Source organism: Bombina bombina, chromosome 4 (genome assembly GCF_027579735.1).
Source record: "Bombina bombina isolate aBomBom1 chromosome 4, aBomBom1.pri, whole genome shotgun sequence".
NCBI classification, from domain to species: Eukaryota; Metazoa; Chordata; class Amphibia; order Anura; family Bombinatoridae; genus Bombina; species Bombina bombina.
In genome coordinates this window covers 953,768,503-953,787,748 of record NC_069502.1, presented here as the reverse complement: position 1 = coordinate 953,787,748, position 19,246 = coordinate 953,768,503, and the positions used below count along the sequence as shown (strand labels likewise).

The following is a 19,246-nucleotide window of genomic DNA, read 5'->3' as shown; positions in this document are numbered from 1 at the left end:
GTGTGGCATGCAGTTCTAGCAAAGCTTCACCACTGTCGGCGTAGCTGCGCTAGTAAAACCCTTAACGACCATGAACGTAAAAGGCACATCGGTCGTTACGGGGTTAAACAAAGAAGAATTGGCTAATTTATATTGCATGGTAAATACTACACTGTATAATAAAGCAGACTAGCTCAGTTCTGGATTAGGGCTTTGCCCATGGGGAGGACACTATATACAATAAGGGCTTAAAACAATAATAAAAAAAAATTAAAAAAATAAAAATATATACATACATACACAAATTCAAAGTGAGCCCAGCACTCATTGTAAAGAACAACCACTGTGGTGCATTTCAAAAGACATTCACATAGTTCTAATTTGGAAAAGGACTCATCCGGATTTGTATAAATAACACGTTTATTGTATTAACGTTTTCGGGGCTGCCACACCTGTATCTGAGGACGGGGCAACCCCAAAACCTTAATACAATAAACATGTTATTTATACAAATCCAGATGAGTGTTTTTCCAATTTAGATATATATATATATATATATATATATATATATATATATATATATATATTTGCACCCAGGTGGTAAATTTCCATAGAACAGGCTAACAATGTTATTGAGCTGGAAGTTCGTTCCTGTGTGTCTGTCTGTCTCTCCGAGTCTCTCTCATTAGTATTAAAACAAAAAATTTATCAAAAACTACAAAAGCAAAAGTTGATATACACAGACTAAAGTTAAAGGACAAATGCTAGATGTAGAAAAGTTTGCTGTAAGTTAGGAAGTTACAGGTAAAAACACTTTGCACGTCAGTTCTAAAAATATAGTCAGTTCCAAGATTAACACTGGAACAGTGACAGGAATATTGCTCTACTCAGTCAGGGCCAGCATCGACTGAAACTAAGATTCCATTATACAAGAACTGCACACTGTCAGTCAGAAATAAAACAGACAAGCAAACTGTATATGTTTAATGGGAATAGTGAACAAACACTATACACATCAGTATTAAACTAATTGTAAAGTTTAATGAATTAATGCTCAGTATTTAAAAATAATCTTAAATAATGTCAAGTTTGATGAATCAGTGCCCGTTTTTTAAAAATCCTATTAAAAACCGGGGCACTTATATTTATCAAACTTTACATTTCACTCGTTTTGTTAAAATACTTACCTTTTTAGAATATAACGCCCACACGACTGTCCCATCAGGATGACCACATGGAAAACAGATCTGGCTCGCGACCTAGACCAGCGCTTTGCTAGGCTGGATAACCTGCTTCTAAAAATCTACCAAAGATCATTACCACTAGATCGAGTGGAGAACACTTTACCACCGCTGTTATGTATAAACACAGAAGACTCATTGCAAAACAGTGAAAGCCGTGTATTTCAAGACTGGAGGAAAAACAGAATTTATGCTTACCTGATAAATTACTTTCTCCAACGGTGTGTCCGGTCCACGGCGTCATCCTTACTTGTGGGATATTCTCTTCCCCAACAGGAAATGGCAAAGAGTCCCAGCAAAGCTGGTCACATGATCCCTCCTAGGCTCCGCCCACCCCAGTCATTCGACCGACGGACAGGAGGAAATATATATAGGAGAAACCATATGATACCGTGGTGACTGTAGTTAGAGAAAATAATTCATCAGACCTGATTAAAAAACCAGGGCGGGCCGTGGACCGGACACACCGTTGGAGAAAGTAATTTATCAGGTAAGCATAAATTCTGTTTTCTACAACATTGGTGTGTCCGGTCCACGGCGTCATCCTTACTTGTGGGAACCAATACCAAAGCTTTAGGACACGGATGAAGGGAGGGAGCAAATCAGGTCACCTAAATGGAAGGCACCACAGCTTGCAAAACCTTTCTCCTAAAAATAGCCTCCGAAGAAGCAAAAGTATCAAATTTGTAAAATTTGGCAAAAGTGTGCAGTGAAGACCAAGTCGCTGCCTTACATATCTGGTCAACAGAAGCCTCGTTCTTGAAGGCCCATGTGGAAGCCACAGCCCTAGTGGAGTGAGCTGTGATTCTTTCAGGAGGCTGCCGTCCGGCAGTCTCATAAGCCAATCGGATAATGCTTTTAAGCCAAAAGGAAAGAGGTAGAAGTCGCTTTTTGACCTCTCCTTTTACCAGAATAAACAACAAACAAGGAAAATGTTTGTCTGAAATCTTTAGTAGCCTCTAAATAGAATTTTAGAGCACGGACTACGTCCAAATTGTGTAACAAACGTTCCTTCTTTGAAACTGGATTCGGACACAAAGAAGGTACAACTATCTCCTGGTTAATATTTTTGTTGGAAACAACTTTCGGAAGAAAACCAGGCTTAGTACGCAAAACCACCTTATCTGCATGGAACACCAGATAGGGCGGAGAACACTGCAGAGCAGATAACTCTGAAACTCTTCTAGCAGAAGAAATTGCAACCAAAAACAAAACTTTCCAAGATAATAACTTAATATCTACGGAATGTAAGGGTTCAAACGGAACCCCTTGAAGAACTGAAAGAACTAGATTTAGACTCCAGGGAGGAGTCAAAGGTCTGCTAAACAGGCTTGATCCTAACCAGAGCCTGAACAAATGCTTGAACATCTGGCACAGCTGCCAGTCTTTTGTGAAGTAAAACAGATAAAGCAGAGATCTGTCCCTTCAGAGAACTTGCAGATAATCCTTTCTCCAAACCTTCTTGTAGAAAGGATAGAATCTTAGGAATTTTTATCTTGTTCCATGGGAATCCTTTAGATTCACACCAACAGATATATTTTTTCCATATTTTATGGTAAATTTTTCTAGTTACAGGCTTTCTAGCCTGAATCAGAGTATCTATTACAGAATCTGAAAACCCACGCTTTGATAAAATCAAGCGTTCAATCTCCAAGCCGTCAGTTGGAGGGAAACCAGATTCGGATGTTCGAATGGACCCTGAACAAGAAGGACCTGTCTCAAAGGTAGCTTCCATGGTGGAGCCGATGACATATTCACCAGGTCTGCATACCAAGTCCTGCGTGGCCACGCAGAAGCTATCAAGATCACCGAGGCCCTCTCCTGATTGATCCTGGCTACCAGCCTGGGGATGAGAGGAAACGGTGGGAATACATAAGCTAGGTTGAAGGTCCAAGGTGCTACTAGTGCATCTACTAGGGTCGCCTTGGGATCCCTGGATCTGGACCCGTAGCAAGGAACCTTGAAGTTCTGACGAGACGCCATCAGATCCATGTCTGGAATGCCCCATAATCGAGTTATTTGGGCAAAGATTTCCGGATGGAGTTCCCACTCCCCCGGATGGAATGTCTGACGACTCAGAAAATCCGCTTCCCAATTTTCCACTCCTGGGATGTGGATCGCAGACAAGTGGCAGGAGTGATCCTCCGCCCATTGAATTATCTTGGTCACTTCTTTCATCGCCAGGGAAGTCCTTGTTCCCCCCTGATGATTGATATATGCAACGGTCGTCATGTTGTCTGACTGAAACCTTATGAATTTGGCCTTTGCTAGTTGAGGCCAAGCTCTGAGAGCATTGAATATCGCTCTCAGTTCCAGAATGTTTATCGGGAGAAGAGACTCTTCCCGAGACCATAGACCCTGAGATTTCAGAGATTCCCAGACTGCGCCCCAGCCCACTAGGCTGGCGTCGGTCGTGACAATGACCCACTCTGGTCTGCGGAAGCTCATTCCCTGTGACAGATTGTCCAGGGTCAGCCACCAATGGAGTGAATCTCTGGTCTTTTGATCTACTTGAATCGTCGGAGACAAGTCTGTATAATCCCCATTCCACTGTCTGAGCATGCACAGTTGTAATGGTCTTAGATGAATTCATGCAAAAGGAACTATGTCCATTGTTGCAACCATCAATCCTATTACTTCCATGCACTGCGCTATGGAAGGACGAGGAACAGAATGAAGTACTTGACAAGAGCTTAGAAGTTTTGATTTTCTGACCTCTGTCAGAAAAATCCTCATTTCTAAGGAATCTATTATTGTTCCCAAGAAGGGAACTCTTGTTGACGGGGACAGAGAACTTTTTTCTTTGTTCACCTTCCATCCGTGAGATCTGAGAAAGGCTAGGACGATGTCCGTATGAGCCTTTGCTTTTGACAGGGACGACGCTTGAATCAGGATGTCGTCCAAGTAAGGTACTACTGCAATGCCCCTTGGTCTTAGAACCGCTAGAAGGGACCCTAGTACCTTTGTGAAAATCCTTGGAGCAGTGGCTAATCCAAATGGAAGTGCCATAAACTGGTAATGCTTGTCCAGAAAAGCGAACCTTAGGAACTGATGATGTTCCTTGTGGATAGGAATATGTAAGTACGCATCCTTTAAATCCACGGTAGTCATAAATTGATTTTCCTGGATAGTAGGTAGGATCGTTCGAATAGTTTCCATTTTGAACGATGGTACCCTGAGAAATTTGTTTAGGATCTTTAGATCCAAAATTGGTCTGAATGTTCCCTCTTTTTTGGGAACTATGAACAGATTGGAATAAAATCCCATTCCTTGTTCTCTTATTGGAACTGGATGTATCACTCCCATCTTTAACAGGTCTTCTACACAATGTAAGAATGCCTGTCTCTTTATTTGGTTTGAAGATAATTGAGACCTGTGGAACCTTCCCCTTGGGGGTAGTTCCTTGAATTCCAAGAGATAACCTTGAGAAACTATTTCTAGCGCCCAAAGATCCTGAACATCTCTTGCCCAAGCCTGAGCAAAGAGAGAAAGTCTGCCCCCCACTAGATCCGGTCCCGGATCGGGGGCTATCCCTTCATGCTGTTTTGGTAGCAGTGGTAGGCTTCTTGGCCTGCTTACCCTTGTTCCAGCCTTGCATTGGTTTCCAGGCTGGTTTGGGTTGTGAAGTATTACCCTCTTGCTTAGAGGATACAGAATTAGAGACTGGTCCGTTTCTGCGAAAGGGACGAAAATTAGGCTTATTATTAGCCTTAAAAGACCTATCCTGTGGGTGGGCGTGGCCCTTTCCCCAGTGGTGTCTGAAATAATCTCTTTCAAATCAGGTCCAAATAATGTTTTACCTTTGAAACGAATGTTAAGCAATTTTGTCTTGGAAGACACATCCGCTGACCAAGACTTTAGCCAAAGCACTCTGCGCGCCACGACAGCAAACCCTGAATTTTTCGCCGCTAATCTAGCTAATTGCAAAGCGGCATCTAAAACAAAAGAGTTAGCCAATTTAAGTGCTTGAACTCTGTCCATAACCTCCTCATACGAAGATTCTTTACTGAGCGATTTTTCTAGTTCCTCGAACCAGAAACACGCTGCCGTATTGACAGGAACAATGCATGAAATTGGTTGTAGAAGGTAACCTTGCTGTACAAAAATCTTTTTAAGCAAACCCTCTAATTTCTTATCCATAGGATCTTTGAAAGCACAACTATCTTCGATAGGAATAGTAGTGCGTTTGTTTAGAGTAGAAACCGCCCCCTCGACCTTGGGGACTGTCTGCCATAAGTCCTTTCTGGGGTCGACTATAGGAAATAATTTCTTAAATATAGGGGGGGGGGACAAAAGGTATGCCGGGCCTTTCCCACTCTTTATTTACTATGTCCGCCACCCGCTTGGGTATAGGAAAAGCGTCGGGGGGCACTGGAACCTCTAGGAACTTGTCCATCTTACCTAATTTCTCTGGAATGACCAAATTGTCACAATCATCCAGAGTAGATAACACCTCCTTAAGCAGTGCGCGGAGATGTTCTAATTTAAATTTAAATGTCACAACATCAGGTTCAGCTTGATGAGAAATTTTTCCTGAATCTGAAATTTCTCCATCAGACAAAACCTCCCTCATGGCCCCTTGAGATTGGTGTGAGGGTATGTCAGAACAGTTATCATCAGCGTCCTCTTGCTCTTCAGTGTTTAAAACAGAGCAATCGCGCTTTCTCTGATAAGTAGGCATTTTGGATAAAAGATTTGCTATGGAGTTATCCATTACAGCCGTTAATTGTTGCATGGTAATAAGTATTGGCGCACTAGATGTACTAGGGGCCTCCTGTGTGGGCATAACTGGTGTAGACACAGTAGGGGATGATGTAGTATCATGTTTACTCCCCTCATTTGAGGAATCATCTTGGGCAATATCATTATCTGTTGCATTACTGTCCTTACTTTGGACACTATGGCACAATTATCACATAAATTTAAATGGGGAGACACATTGGCTTTCATACATATAGAACATAGCTTATCTGATGGTACAGACATGTTAAACAGGCTTAAACTTGTCAACAAAGCACAAAAAACGTTTTAAAATAAAACCGTTACAGTCACTTTAAATTTCAAACTGAAAACACTTTATTACTGAATATGTGAAAAAGTATGAAGGAATTGTTCAAAATTCACCAAAATTTCACCACAGTGTCTTAAAGCATTAAAAGTATTGCACACCAAATTTCAGAGCTTTAACCCTTAAATTAACGGAACCGGAGCCGTTTTTACATTTAACCCCTATACAGTCCCAGAATGAGGCTCTGTCTATAACTAGAAAGGCCCCCATCTGAAAAAGGTGTCCAACACAGTGCCTGCCATTTTTCTAAACGTTCCCCAAGATTATAATACCAATAATTAGTTAGAATCTGCATAATATGCCTAGTAAAGCAATTGTTTTAGCCCAGAAAAATGTCTACCAGTTTTTAAGCCCTTTATTCATTTTTTTCCCCATGAGGGGAAATGACAGCCTTCCAGCATTACATGGTCTTGTTAGAAATATGGCTAGTCATACCTTAAGCAGAAAAGACTGCTAACTGTTTCCCCCAACTGAAGTTACTTCATCTCAACAGTCCTGTGTGGAAACAGCAATCGATTTTAGTTACTGTCTGCTAAAAATCATCTTCCTCTTACAAACAGAAATCTTCATCCTTTTCTGTTTCAGAGTAAATAGTACATACCAGCACTATTTTAAAATAACAAACACTTGATAGAAGAATAAAACTACAAAAAACGCTTAACCATCTCCGTGGAGATGTTGCCTGTGCAACGGCAGAGAATGACTGGGGTGGGCGGAGCCTAGGAGGGATCATGTGACCAGCTTTGCTGGGACTCTTTGCCATTTCCTGTTGGGGAAGAGAATATCCCACAAGTAAGGATGACGCCGTGGACCGGACACACCAATGTTGGAGAAATCACAAAGGAAGCCAAGCTGCCGTCTGTAACAGATCTTTCGACTCAGAAGGGGGTGCGAGATCCTGGTAAAGCACCACAAAACAACCCCTACGGTAGAAAGGCAGTCTTGATTGACTAACTTACAGACCACACCACTGGTTAACATTCAGCTATACACCGCATGGAAACTGGTCAAGACAGCCTCTGATTCTTTGGTGTCTGGTGAGTTTGTTAAGATTACACCAGACAGAGTACTCGACTCTGAAACATCTACACCAGCATCAGAGTGGAAATATTAGGTTGCAACAACAGACATCAACCTACTGCGAGACTGTAATGGCTCCATTCACAAATACAAATCCCAGCAGGCCACGGTCTTAAAAACAGCGCTCCGGCTTACCAATCCCAGTAATTTCCTTGGCTGATCTACCACTATCAAGCTGACCCACAGTAGTACCCCAACTCGTCTACGGCTCATACAAAAAATACTAATAGTGCTGAAAACCTAATCACCACATGGGTCGGGCACAAGGAAGCTCCTCCATATAAAGCCTTTTATAAGCCTCTGCACATTATGATATCACCCTCCGTAGCGGTACATCTGTACCTTCTCATAACTGACATCAGTATTAGAAGAGGTATGGGGACAATGATAACATTCTCTCAGACAACCCAAATTGACAGTAATGCTTTCTTCCTTTTACAGTATAGTTCAAGTTTGTTGTAAAGTTCATTTCTTGTACCTTTTAAAATGTTATGGGCTTTGCTCTTCAATGAGACGTTTTGGGTAAACCTTTGAACTGATCAATAGCACACTGTTTAGTTGTATGCTTTTATTGCCCATCTTTGTTTATCTATATATGTCATACACATGTTGACTAAAGATTGTATTTCCTCCCTGGGAGAAACTGACAGTAACATATCTATAGTAGTAGCATTATTCTCACACTAAATCGTCATGCTCAAATAGTTTTAGTCAGCCACCACAGCCCAAAAGTTTAGAGAGCCCGCTAATTAACAAGACATACAACAAATACTGACAGCATGTATGGGGTACTTGCACCCTTCCCTCTTTGTGGCTCATGGCCGGAGCGGCGTGGAGGAAGGGAGGCGCATATACAGCGTATAAGCTCATATTATATTATAAAATTAGCTTGCTTGCATACAGAGCATAGAGAGCTTTATCAGGGATAAAGGATAGATAATCGGTGAGTTAAACATATGCCTTACTAGGCGGTGCTCAATTGTTTAGACGTAACTCCTGGGCTCTCATTTGGTAGACACAGGATACTTATTTTTATACGCACAAATAGTCAGCCACATGTTAGACAATTTTTGCCTACTAAACTACTGAAGTGGTTGCAGGTCCCCTCCAGGTTAACTACACACCTACAATAATATACCCCATCCACTGAAGCCTACATATCTGGCCGCATACCTTTCATTACATGGGTTGTTTGATGGAATGTGTTGGTATAACACCTTTTTTGAAACTGGGGCTGGCTTATATTAATGTTATAAATTGGAATTACCTCTGATAGTTCCTCATATGGACATTGGGCTATTATAAGATGTGCAGCAATTGCAAATGGACTTACTCTTTTCCTTCTTATTATCACCTTCCTCACATGTTATATCGGTAGACAATGCGAACGTGTAATCCGTTTTTGTTTTTAGGTTTTGTGAACGACATTGTCTATGGAATTGTTCTTTACAGCTAACCGCACTTAAAGCTTTTGAAAACCTTAAAAAAAAAAAAAAAAAACATAATTTATGCTTACCTGATAAATTTATATCTCTTGTAGTGTGTTCAGTCCACGGGTCATCCATTACTTATGGGATATATTCTCCTTCCCAACAGGAAGTTGCAAGAGGATCACTCAAGCAGAGCTGCTATATAGCTCCTCCCCTCACATGTCATATCCAGTCATTCGACCGAAACAAGACGAGAAAGGAGAAACTATAGGGTGCAGTGGTGACTGGAGTTATAATTTAAAATTTAGAACCTGCCTCAAGTAGACAGGGCGGGCCGTGGACTGAACACACTACAAGAGAAATAAATTTATCAGGTAAGCATAAATTATGTTTTCTCTTGTTAAGTGTGTTCAGTCCACGGGTCATCCATTACTTATGGGATACCAATACCAAAGCTTAAAGTACACGGATGATGGGAGGGACAAGGCAGGAACATTAAACAGAAGGAACCACTGCCTGTAGAACCTTTCTCCCAAAAACAGCCTCCGAAGAAGCAAAAGTGTCAAATTTGGAAAAAGTATGAAGTGAAGACCAAGTTGCAGCCTTGCAAATCTGTTCAACAGAGGCCTCATTCTTAAAGGCCCAGGTGGAAGCCACAGCTCTAGTGGAATGAGCTGTAATTCTTTCAGGAGGCTGCTGTCCAACAGTCTCATAGGCTAAGCGTATTATGCTACGAAGCCAAAAAGAGAGAGAGGGAGCCGAAGCCTTTTGACCTCTCCTCTGTCCAGAGTAAACGACAAACAGAGAAGAAGTTTGTCGAAAATCTTTAGTTGCCTGTAAGTAGAACTTCAGAGCACGGACCACGTCTAGATTATGCAAAAGACATTCCTTCTTTGAAGAAGGATTAGGACATAAGGATGGAAAAACAATCTCTTGATTGATATTCTTGTTAGAAACAACCTTAGGTAAAAACCCAGGTTTAGTACGCAGGACTACCTTGTCTGAATGAAAGATCAGATAAGGAGAATCACAATGTAAGGCAGATAACTCAGAGACTCTTCGAGCCGAGGAAATAGCCATCAAAAACAGAACTTTCCAAGATAAAAGCTTAATATCAATGGAATGAAGGGGTTCAAACGGAACACCCTGAAGAACTTTGAGAACCAAGTTTAAGCTCCACGGAGGAGCAACAGCTTTAAACACAGGCTTAATCCTAGCCAAAGCCTGACAAAAAGCCTGGACGTCTGGATTCTCTGCCAGACGCTTGTGTAAAAGAATAGACAGAGCAGAAATCTGTCCCTTTAGAGAACTAGCGGATAAGCCCTTTTCTAAACCCTCTTGTAGAAAAGACAATATCCTAGAAATCCTAACCTTCCTCCATGAGTAACTCTTGGATTCACACCAAATATAAATATTTACGCCATATCTTGTGGTAAATTTTTCTGGTAACAGGTTTCCGAGCCTGTATTAATGTAACAATAACCGAATCCGAAAACCCACGCTTTGATAGAATCAAGCGTTCAATTTCCAAGCAGTCAGCCTCAGAGAAATTAGGTTTGGATGGTTGAAAGGACTCTGAATTAGAAGGTCCTGCCTCAGGGGTAGAGACCATGGTGGACAGGACGACATGTCCACTAGGTCTGCATACCAGGTCCTGCGTGGCCACGCAGGCGCTATCAGAATCACCGATGCTCTCTCCTGTTTGATCCTGGCAATCAGTTGAGGTAGCAACGGAAAAGGTGGAAACACATAAGCTATGTTGAAAACCCAAGGGGCTGCTAGAGCATCTACCAGCACCGCTCCCGGGTCCCTGGACCTGGATCCGTAACAAGGAAGCTTGGCGTTCTGGCGAGATGCCATGAGATCCAGATCCGGTTTGCCCCAACGAAGAATCAGTTGGGCAAATACCTCCGGGTGAAGTTCCCACTCCCCCGGATGAAAAGTCTGGCGACTTAAAAAATCCGCCTCCCAGTTCTCCACGCCTGGGATGTAGATCGCTGACAGGTGGCAAGAGTGAGACTCTGCCCAGCGAATTATCTTCGAGACTTCCAACATCGCTAGGGAACTCCTGGTTCCCCCTTGATGATTGATGTAAGCCACAGTCGTGATGTTGTCCGACTGAAATCTGATGAACCTCAGTGTTGTCAACTGAGGCCAAGCTAGAAGAGCATTGAATATTGCTCTTAATTCTAGAATGTTTATTGGGAGGAGTTTCTCCTCCTGAGTCCACGATCCCTGAGCCTTCAGGGAGTTCCAGACTGCTCCCCAGCCTAGTAGGCTGGCATCTGTTGTTACAATCGTCCAATCTGGTCTGCGAAAAGTCATTCCTTTGGACAGATGAATCCGTGACAACCACCAGAGAAGAGAATCTCTGGTCTCCTGGTCCAGATTTAGAAAAGGGGACAGATCTGAGTAATCCCCGTTCCATTGACTTAGCATGCATAGTTGCAGCGGTCTGATGGGCTTGGAGTTGAGTGAAGGATACGGCAAGCATTGAGAAGCTTCGATAACCTGGACTCCGTCAGGTAAATCTTCATCTCTACAGAATCTATAAGAGTCCCTAGAAAAGGGACCCTTGTGAGTGGTAACAGAACTCTTTTCCACGTTCACTTTCCACCCATGCGACCTCAGAAATGCTAGAACTCTCTCTGTATGAGACTTTGCATTTTGAAAACTTGACGCTTGTATCAGAATGTCGTCTAGGTACGGAGCCACCGCTATGCCTCGTGGTCTTAGTACCACCAGAAGAGAGCCCAGAACCTTTGTAAAAATTCTCGGGGCCGTAGCTAACCCGAAGGGAAGCGCTACAAACTGGTAATGCCTGTCTAGAAAGGCAAACTTTAGGTACCGATAATGATCTTTGTGAATCGGTATGTGAAGGTAGGCATCCTTTAAATCCACTGTGGTCATATATTGACCCTCTTGGATCATGGGTAGGATGGTCCGAATGGTTTCCATCTTGAACGATGGAACCCTTAGGAATTTGCTTAAGATTTTTAAATCTAAGATTGGTCTGAAGGTTCCCTCTTTCTTGGGAACCACAAACAGATTTGAATAAAACCCTTGCCCCTGTTCCGTCCGCGGAACTGGGTGGATTACTCCCATCACTAAGAGGTCTTGTACACATTGTAGAAATGCCTCTTTCTTTACTAGGTTTGTTGATAACCTTGACTGATGAAACCTCCCTTGTGGAGGAGAAGTTTTGAAATCCAGAAGGTATCCCTGAGATATAATCTCCAACGTCCAGGGATCCTGTACATCTCTTGCCCAAGCCTGGGCGAAGAGAGAGAGTCTGCCCCCCACTAGATCCGTCTCCGGAAAGGGGGCCCTGACTTCATGCTGTCTTAGGGGCGGAAGTAAGCTTTCTGGCCTGCTTGCCCTTGTTCCATGACTGGTTGCCTTTCCAACCCTGTCTGTAACGAGCAGTAGTTCCTTCCTGTTTTGGAGCGGAGGAAGTTGATGCTGCTCCTGCCTTGAAATTACGAAAGGCACGAAAATTAGACTGTTTGGCCTTTGATTTGGCCCTGTCCTGAGGAAGGGTGTGGCCCTTACCTCCAGTAATGTCAGCAATAATTTCCTTCAAGCCGGGCCCAAATAAGGTGTGCCCTTTGAAAGGAATGTTTAGTAATTTAGACTTAGAAGTTACATCTGCTGACCAGGATTTAAGCCAAAGCGCTCTGCGCGCCTGTATGGCGAATCCGGAATTTTTAGCCGTACGTTTGGTTAAATGCACTACGGCATCCGAAAAACGCATTAGCCAGCTTAAGGGTTCTAATCTTGCTCAGAGACTCATCCAATGGTGCTGTGCGAATCGCCTCTTCCAGAGACTCAAATCAGAATGCCGCTACAGCAGTTACAGGCGCAATGCATGCAAGAGGCTGTAATATAAAACCTTGTTGAACAAACTTTTTCTTAAGATAACCCTCTAATTTTTTATCCATTGGATCTGAGAAAGCACAGCTATCCTCCACCGGGATAGTGGTACGCTTGGCTAGAGTAGAAACTGCTCCCTCCACCTTAGGGACCGTCTGCCATAAGTCTCGTGTGGTGGCGTCTATAGGGAACATTTTTCTAAATATCGGAGGAGGGGAAAAAGGCACACCGGGTCTATCCCACTCCTTACTAATAATCTCTGTAAGCCTCTTTGGTATAGGAAAAACGTCAGTACACACCGGCACCGCGTAGTATTTATCCAGCTTACATAATTTCTCTGGGATTGCCACCGTGTCACAATCATTCAGAGCCGCTAACACCTCCCCTAGCAACACGCGGAGGTTCTCAAGCTTAAATTTAAAATTTCTGAATCCGGTCTCCCCGAATCAGAACCGTCACCCACAGAATGAAGCTCTCCGTCCTCATGTTCTGCAAACTGTGACGCAGTATCAGACATGGCTCTCGTGTCATCGGCGCGCTCTGTCCTTAACCCAGAACTGTCGCGCTTGCCTCTTAACTCGGGCATATTGTATAATACTTCTTTCATAACATTAGCCATATCATGTAAAGTGATTTGTAAGGGCCTTGATGTACTTGGCGCCTCAATCTCACGCACCTCCCGAGCGGGAGACGAAGGTACTGACACGTGAGGAGAGTTAGACGGCATAACTGCCCCCTCGCTGTCTGGTGATAATTTTTTAATCGGTACAGATTGATTTTTCAAAGTAACATCAATACAATTGGTACACATATTTCTATTGGGCTCCACAACGGCTTTTAAAAATAATGAACAAGCAGATTCCTCTGTATCAGACATGTTTAAACAGACTAGCAATGAAGCTAGCAAGCTTGGAAAATACTTTCAATAAGTTTGCAAGCAATATAAAAAACGCTGCAGCGCTTTTAAAAAACACAGTTGAGTAACAAATAACTAATTCAGTTATAGTCAACAATTCTTTAAATGTATTAATTAGCAGAGGATTGCACCCATTAGCAACAGGATGATTAACCCCTCAGTACCCAAGTAAACGGATATCAAATTAATATTAAACGTTTTTATCACAGTCTAACACACTGTCACAGGTCTGCTGTGACGGATTACCTCCCTCAAAAACTTATTTTGAAGACCCCTGAGCTCTCTAGAGACGTCCTGGATCAAGGAGAAAGAAGCAGGAAGACTGTGCAGAATTTTAACTGCGCAACAAGGCGCTAAAAAGAGGCCCCTCCCGCTCATTTACAACAGAGGGAGACCTGATATAACGGTTTCTATGTAGAAATATACGTTAGCCATGTGGAAAAAAATTCATGCTCAAAAGGATTTATCACCAAAGTACCTCACAAAACGAATAACATGCCAGTAAACGTTTTGAAAATAAACTTCTTTAAATGTCATGCAAAGTTATCACTAAGCCTGCAACCAGTCGCTACCACTGCAGAAAAGGCTTAAGCATTATTTCAGTATTAACAGAATTTTCTCAGTCAAATTCTAGTCCCTAGAAAATAACTCTACTGTGCATACATTTATCAGCCTGATACCAGTCACTACTACTGCATTTAAGGCTGTACTTACATCATACGGGTAAAAGCAGTATTTTCTTAGTCAATTCCATTCCCAGAAAATATTGTACTGCACATACCTCATTTGCGGGGGACCCTGCATGCTATTCCCATGTTCTGAAGTTACCCCACTCCTCAGAATGTCGAGAACAGCCAGTGGATCTTAGTTACGCCTGCTAAGATCATAGAAAACGCAGGCAGTTTCTTCTTCCAAATACTGCCTGAGATAGAAAAAAACAGCACACTCCGGTGCCATTTAAAATAAACTTTTGATTGAAGAATAATTAAGTAAAAACTCCAACTCCTCCCGCGACCTCCTTCTTTGTTGAGGGTTGCAAGAGAATGACTGGATATGACATGTGAGGGGAGGAGCTATATAGCAGCTCTGCTTGGGTGATCCTCTTGCAACTTCCTGTTGGGAAGGAGAATATATCCCATACGTAATGGATGACCCGTGGACTGAACACACTTAACAAGAGAAAAAAAAACTTACCTTTTAATCTTGAAAGCCACTCCAGCAATTCCCCCTCCTGCCGCTTGTCACTTCATATGTCAGCAATGACAAATACGGCATCCTCCAATCACGGCTTCCTCCCCACCAGGGGAATCATTGCCTGAGGCAACACCGTGATTGGAGGATGCCGGATTCAACATTTTTGACATAAGAGGCTTGCGACGGGCGGAGGAAGCGCTGGAGCGGCTTTCAAGATTAAAAGGTATTTTAACAAAACGAGTGAAATGTAAAGTTTGATGAATGAAAGTGCCCCTGTTTTTAATAGGGTTTTTAAAAACCAGGCACTGATTCATCAAACTTGACATTCACTTTAATGGGAATTTCATTCATTAAACTTTACAAAGACGCTTCTTTTTTTAAATACTTACCATTTCGTTAAGGTAAACATACCGCTGATCCTCCGCCCACATCGCCTTCTGTATTGAGCATATCGATGACGAATCCGGCTTCCTCCGATCATTGTGTGTCCCCTTTGGCATCCAGTTTGTGGGGCACACAACGATTGGAGGAAACCAGATTCATCATAGATATGCAGGCGGAGGATCGGTGGAATGTTTACTGAAACAAAATGATAAGTATTTTAAAAAAGAAGTGCCTTTGTAAAGTTTAATTAATTAAAGTGCACATGTTTAAGATTATTTTTAAATACTAGGCTTTAAATCATTAAAGTTTACAATCACTTTAAATACATGTGATACCAAATTACTGAGTTACCAATGTTGACACCAAACTAGCTCTAGACTGCTACACACAGTCGGGTTTAGCAGTCCAACCTTACACAGATGTCATCATGGATGCTGCAACACGAGTCAGGATTTCTCTGACTTCAGTGTTAAAAGAACATGTCATGATGACACAGATTAATTTTGTCTTGCTTTGCTTTTTCTTCTATGCTGTCTACAACTCTGTACCAAAGTTATCTAAAAAGGTCAAACTTATGGTCCACTTGTTTTTATTACATACATCTAGGGAAACCGATACAAGGTGCAATCTGCACTTCTCAGTAGGGTGATTTTTAGGAGGTAGAGATGTCAACAGGGTGACAGAAACCATTGTTCCTAGGAAGACATCAACCTGAGGGACATCAGAGGTGACACTCTTGGAGATGTTAAAACATGATTTAATCACATTTATGGTACAGATGGCCAAATATGACACACACGTCATGTTTGGTATCAAAATAATTCTCAAGGGGATTGCTTATAAGGGTATATGTACTGGATATACATAAGTAAAAATGATAAGTTATTCTATAACTCCAGCCAGGGTTTTCACTGTGGTTTATGGTGGGCCATAAAAGATGGGTGGTTATCTTCCTTTCCCACTCTCGAAGGGGCCTATCAGAAAACGGACCTCAGGAAAATATATATTAAAGTTATTTTAGCAAAATAATATTGTCATTCTACATGGAGGCTAAGTAAAAACAGCATAAGTGACCATATTTCCTTGCCAACACCCTTGGCACAGCTATTTAAGCTAGCTAGTACAGTATTAGGCGCTGGTTTTATTCCTTTTTGCTTTAAAAATTGTTGCTTTGTATAAAAAAATTATATATATATAATAATAATTTTTATTTGTTCTTTAATTAAGTTTTTGCCTTTTGTCTAATATTTGAACCACGTTACTGAAGAGACTGGTAAAAAAAAATTAAGATTGGATTTTTGCTAAAATGTGTTTTATGATTTTTAATCTGTAGTCTAGGCTTTTACAGCTTCTCTCCAAGCAGGAGAATCTTTTATCAGGCCCTAGGTATTGGGCTTTGCTATACAGACAGATAATATAACAATGCATGTGTGTACAGAAAGTGATTTTAAAAACAAAAACAGCTATTACAGGTACAAAAATAAACAAAGCAAGTTCTCATATTACATACTCTGCAGTTTGAACAACAAGTCATTAGACACATTAAGGGTGAAAAAAAATGTCTAAAGTACACTGTCCCTTTTAAACATCCAAGTAGCATGCACTAGTTTCAGCAATACAGATCACTTCCTGTTGAGACAAGTCCCCTCCCCATTTAGAGGGATGGCTTAGGGGTTTCATCATTGATCCACATATTGTGTGTGAGAATTAGGTTCCTGACCCAGGTAGTATTATGGAACTGCTACAGTAATTCGGTTCCTATACACCAGTGGAAATGTTGAAATCCAAAGTGTGCGAGTACACACTAAGTACTCGGATAGTATTTGCTTTTGGGGGGTATGCTTTCCGCCCTACAAGAGTTTTTGGCAATTTAATCATCAATGGTATATTAATATTATGTGACTTTTTACAGTTCATACTGGTGTTTGTTTTTTCATCCAACTTTTATCTGTAATTTGATTCGTAGGATGTTAAGACTAAGATCTGATGGTCTTGATTTTGAATAAATCATTTTTGTGGATAAAAGTGCAGCCTTAGTCATACCTTGATATGCGCCCAGAACTTTGCAGACTGGAAAAGGCTAGGGGGCGGGTTTGAAGAAAATCTGAGAGCCAGTCAACAATCAATGCTCTTCTGCTTTGCAGCGCTACTGTTCTTCAAACAGCACAGCTCTGTTTGAAGAGAACAGCCTGATGTGCAGCAGCGCTGCAAAGTTAAATCAGTAACAGTTACTGTATGAGTCCTGTTCTTTCTGCAGACATGATGCATTTTCTGCGATGACATCTCAGATCACTGCATGATCTGCCTTGGGGGATATGCGATACAAAACCACTCTCTTTTCTTGCTTACTTGATATAAACGTTTAAGGTGACTGCTAGATCATCCCTATACACTTTGTCAGGCATACCTTCCAACCATCCCATTGTCATGGGTTGGTAGGTATGAGTCACTCCCAGCCCCTCGGTATCCAAGTTTAAAAAAAGGACTGACCGATCTCTGCCCAGACATGCCCATGAACAAACTATAGCCCCATCCATCCACCTGTCACTTGCCCCTCACACAAGCTGACCTGCTCTTAAAGGGACAGTCAAGTCCAAATAAAACTTTCATTTTTCAAATAGGGCATGTAATTTTAAACAACTTTCCAATTTACTTTTATCAACAATTTTGCTTTGTTCTCTTGGTATTCTAGTTGAAAGCAAACCTAGGAAGGCACATATGATCATTTCTAAGCCCTTGAAGGCCGCCTCTATTTTATTTACTTTTCACAGCAGGGGAGAGCAAGCTCATGTAGGCCATATAGATAGCATTGTGATCACGCTCGTGGCTAGTGGCAGACACTGCACTAATTCATTCATTGGGCCACTGTCTACAAGCTTTTAACCTCCTATATTCTGGAAATCATATGGCAGATGTCAAGAGGTATGCTCTTGAGCAAAACACAGCCAGTGATTGGCTCACTAGCAGTGCATGATCTATGGTCACCCAAAATATCGTCAACTGGGCAAGTAACTGAAAAAAATTACCATTAGGTGACAGTTCTACCCTTTGCCATGTGCAGTCTCACACCCATGTCTGTATTGAGCACAATTTACCTAAGCTACTGCATGAGAGTTGCACACTGTAGCTAATGTGCCCACTATCCGGAGCGGTCATTGTCATGATACACTCATGAGGAGTAGTTGATACCTAGATTTGCTACACAGCAGAGATGGTATGTCTCAGCATTACCAGTCTGCAGAGGCTTAGATACAAGGTAATTACTGAAGTAAAACGTGTATTATTATAACTGTGTTGGTTATGCAAAACTGGGGAATGGGTAATTAAGGGATTATCCATCTTTTATAACAAAAAAATTCTGGTGTTGACTGTCCCTTTAATATTACAGAGAAGGCAGTCAGAACTAACCTGGGACACGAAGCAGCTAACATCTAAATAAGTTCTCCACATATCTACAGGAACTTGGTAATAAGCTTAGATTTTGTGTTATTTTATGTCCCATTTTATGATAAAGAATTGTATCTTTGCACGTATGTTATTTTGAATGTTTTTATAATTTGGCACTGTGTAGCCTGTATGGGTATTTTTGTTATTAAACATAAAGAAAATATAATTCTGTCTTTTGGCTCCAATATCTGAATTCACACTCTGAAGAGACAAGGTTAAAGGGACGTTACCTAATTGTTAATTTGTGTGAGTTATTGGGTTTCCAAGACACCACTTTTTCCAAAGTTCTTGGGGGTGGCAACGAGTAGTAACTGGGGGTGTGTGGACAGGATTTGGGGGTTAATTTGGTGTCCCTATGGGTCCTTTGTAGAGTTAAAGGATCCAGAAGCTGCGTGCTATTAACACCTTCATTCCCACACCCTCCCCATTGTGACGGTTAAGTGGAACGGCTTAATAGTCAGTCATTTATTATTATTTTTTTTTGTTAGGAGTGATATCTGCTACAATCTACATCATATCGGGCAAATAGAGTCTGCACACTCTAGAATACATTGTTTGGCAAATAGCACGCACACACTCTGGAATGTGTTGCCTGGAAAAAGCGCACACAGTCTGGAATATGTTTCCAGGCACA

General features: G+C 41.8%; 1 protein-coding gene across 3 annotated transcripts in view; it reads right to left on the bottom strand.

Moving 5' to 3' along the window:
* The window catches only part of ATL2 (atlastin GTPase 2), a 361,722-nt gene that overhangs the window by 206,136 nt on the left and 136,340 nt on the right, over nucleotides 1-19,246 (bottom strand). The window lies entirely within an intron of this gene.